The following is a 3,941-nucleotide window of genomic DNA, read 5'->3' as shown; positions in this document are numbered from 1 at the left end:
AGTGTTATATCTTGTTCTTGTGTCTAAGTATGGGAGAGGTGTTTTGGGAATGTTTTAGAGATGGGAATTGACTAATGGTATCTAGGAAATAATATATGTCCTTTGGAAGAATGGTCCAACACTTAGAAAAAAAATCAGGCGGGTGAACAGTAAATGAACAGTAAAATCAGCTACTGGAATTTGCCTTTTTCTGCCGGACAGATTTTACGAAAATGGGCATAACTTCTTCGTCCGAACTCCGAATGAGATGAAATGAAGTGCGTTAGGTAGCTAACTCAAAGGGATTTCCATGGATATGTTATTGGCCACCCAATAATTTGTGTGCTAGGAGATATGACCCTCCAAAGTAGACCCTCGAAAAAGGCTTCACTTGGAAATTTCGGATTTTGATACGGTTGCTCTAAAATTTGGGTTAGACCCATTTCCCACTCAATTTGACCCCCTAAACAAGAATATGAAGTCGGATTTTCAAAAAACGAAACAGATTTTTTTTTTTTATATATAGCTAAACAAGTTTCCAGTAACTTCGAAGCACATTTTTAAGAACTTTTTGGGTCATTCAATAACCCTATCGGTAGCCCCTTGTCTTTGTAAGAAGTCACATAGCTCTTTTTACCAACGATATTGCCCCGTAGGCAGCACATAGCCCTCTTGGACAACATCATAGCTCTATGGGTTGCACGTAGCCCTCTTTTGCATCACATAGCCCTGTCGGCAACACATAGCCCTCTTTGGCGTCAAAATATCCCCGTAGGCAACACATAACACTCTTTGGCATCAATATTGTCCTGTGGGCAACACATAGCCCTCTTTGGCAATCACATAGTCCTATTAGACAACATCATAGCCCCCATAGGCTGTACATAGCTCAACAGCTAAGCACAATAGACCCAAGGGCGACAACAAACTATTGAATAAGCTAAAGGTGAGCAATTTAGCTATAAACAATATATATATATAGTTTCCAAGTCGTTCCTAACTGTTCTTAACAGATTATGAGTCCCTATAATGAGGGTTTATAACCACTCAATCACCCAACCATTCACAATTACATCTACAAGATCACTAACATTAACTACCCTACTAAATCACTCCCAAGCTCTAAGGAAATATGCCGAACGAAGGGAATAGCCTTAACATACCTTTTCCTTTGTAATTTATGCTGAAAAATACCTCTGTCCGCACCACTACAACATTAAAAAAATGGTGAAATCAATCAGTAATTAAGGACAATAATTACTAGAACAATCGATACGGATTCCTATCGTAAATTACTATCCAAGACCTAAGGTATCCATTAACTAATAAAAGATGGTTCCTACCTTTGTTTACACGCCCAGAACACTTAAATAAAATTAAACCACTGAAAAAACTCTGCTGCCACAACCTCCACCGAGCTACACCGATCAATTCACCATGAAAACTATACCAAAACGATGAGCTCGCGAAGTAGGGCAATTTTCAATAAGGAACCCAGAAGAGATCATGAGCACACAAGTATGATTTAAGGAGAATTTCTCTGACTTTCTTGGGTTTCTTACGAGTTTGAATGAACAATAATGAAGAAGATGCTATCTTATAAGCTTCCACCGACTTAGGGGACCCACCTCACGTTCATGCATGCACAGTCTCGCGCAAACGCGAATATCTCTCTATTCTGAAGTCGTATGAACAAACCATTTGATGAGTTGGAAACTAGACTCGTAGACCTTTTATTTAATGTGTTGTGGGCCCCATAAATCTTTATAGATTGGGAGAAAACATCCGAGATACTTGACCCAAATTTCAGAGAAATCTTTAAAAAGGAACTTACGATAACTTTCGCCAACTTTTATTTTGCAACTTACCTTACCTCAAAACTTGAAGATACAACCCTTGAACACTTAAATATGACATACCACATCATTTTTAATGTATTACTCACCCTCTTTGTCATTCCACGAAGGTACGAGTTAATTTAGACGTTTCAAAAAGTCGGGGTGTTACATCAACAATCATAATCCAACCATTTGGATCAACATTCATCATAACCCACAACAATCGAAGAAACCCTAACTCAAATTGGGGATTTAGACTTCACAATTGGGGAATCTTAAGGGACTCCATGGGAGAAAGGATCCCATGGTTGAAAAGCCATCATACCTTACTCACAAAGCCCACAAAGTCTTGAAGATTGGGAGACATGAACTTGACCTAGCTTCAATTTTTTCCTTCTTCTTTCAAATTCTACAGAGAGAATAATTGAGAGAGAGTTTTGGGATTTCTTTGGGGTTTTGAAAGAATGATTTGAATGGGGGATTTTTGGGGGTTAAAATCCTTATATATGTGTACTCGACTTAGGCAAAACGACACCACATTGATTTAATTAATAACGGAAAAGACCTATGTGCCCCTAAAAATTAATTGCCAGTAGTGACCAACGGACCCCACTGAATAACCATCGGTGGACCTACGATTCGTCCTACACAGCTGTTAGTAACTTCATATTTTCTGCCGACCTATAGACCACTAAGAAAAGACCGTGGACAGGATGAAGGACCATCCTGCACGGCCGTCGTATGGTGGTTCGAGATAGGTTTTAAGAGTTTGACCTAAGGACCACGGACCGTGGTCGACTGATGGTCTGTTGTTTAGGCCATGGTCCTAGAGTCTAAGCCTATGCTGGGGGGACCAACCACAGACCCTACCTACGGTTCGTGGTTCAACCCACGGGCCTTGGGTGGCCTCTCATAGATGGCACCTGTAATTTTTCTGCAATTGTTGTTTTGCCTCTTTTCAAATCCGGGGTGTTACACCTACGCAAGCCAGTGCACCCCAACTACCCCTCTATAGTTTAGAGGTTGGCACCTCGCCCCACTCAGTGTGCCGGGGTCGCCTGCCCCGTCCAATTTGTAGTCGCTTGCTCCGTTTGAATTATTTTAAAGCGTACCATCACTCATATCTGATTCTAACTACTCTAAAATACTTGTAAACACCTAGAAATCCTTTGTAACATGAATCATAACCTTGAATTCATAATTCAAATTCAAGGTAGAGTTAAGAGTCAAGTGATGAGAGTTCTTTCGAATATTTTTTATACATGAGTTCCATATTGTTATTTTGACCCTTTATTCGAGTCGTTCATTCCCATAAATTCTGCATGAACTCCATAAGTTGAGTATGTTTGAGAGGAGTAGTATCTTGAAGTTCTAAGTCTTGAGTATTGAGTTCCTAACCCTTTGAGATTATATTCCTAATCATGGGACTATTACATATTACCCATGAAGTTCCTTTCCTTGAGTTATTCATGCCCATAATTCTACACGAACCATATGAGTAGAGCATTCTTGAGATGAGTAGTATCATGGAGGTCCTTGAGTTGAGTTGTCCATGTCCATAATTCTGCATGAATTCTATGAGTGGAGTATTCATGAAATGAGTAGTATCATTGAAGTTCTTGAGTTCAGAGATGTTGTGTTCGGAGTATTAAATTCTATGTATGGTTATTGAAAACCTTGAATTGAGTCGTTCACGTCCATAATTCGGTGTGAACCCTATTTTGAGAAGTTTTTTACAATTTTTTCTAAACTTGTTTTAAGACTAGAGCATTTGAGTTAGAGAAAGAGTAGAGTTGAGTTCATGTTCTTCAAAGAGATATATGGGAACTAAGTATTCCCAATAGTAAATGTTTTCACATGTCAGATAAGAGGAAACACCAATTTCCAAAAGAGTTTTTGAGCAATTTTGAGTACCATCTCTTTAAAGAGAAAAATTTTTGAGTAATAATTTCAAACCACAGAAAGATTTATGTTTTTAAACATATGAACTAGTTACATTTTGGGAGTAGTATTGAGCACCGATATTGGGACGAGTTCAGAATACTCAAAGTCCTCATAAACTATGTAGCCAACATGGGTAGAAAGGCTCATACTTTTTAAATGATTCCTTAATGCTTTTTAGCA

This window comes from Solanum tuberosum, unplaced genomic scaffold (assembly GCF_000226075.1).
Source record: "Solanum tuberosum cultivar DM 1-3 516 R44 unplaced genomic scaffold, SolTub_3.0 scf00014, whole genome shotgun sequence".
NCBI classification, from domain to species: Eukaryota; Viridiplantae; Streptophyta; class Magnoliopsida; order Solanales; family Solanaceae; genus Solanum; species Solanum tuberosum.
The sequence above is the reverse complement of the archived record's forward strand: the minus strand, read 5'-3'. Positions refer to the sequence as shown.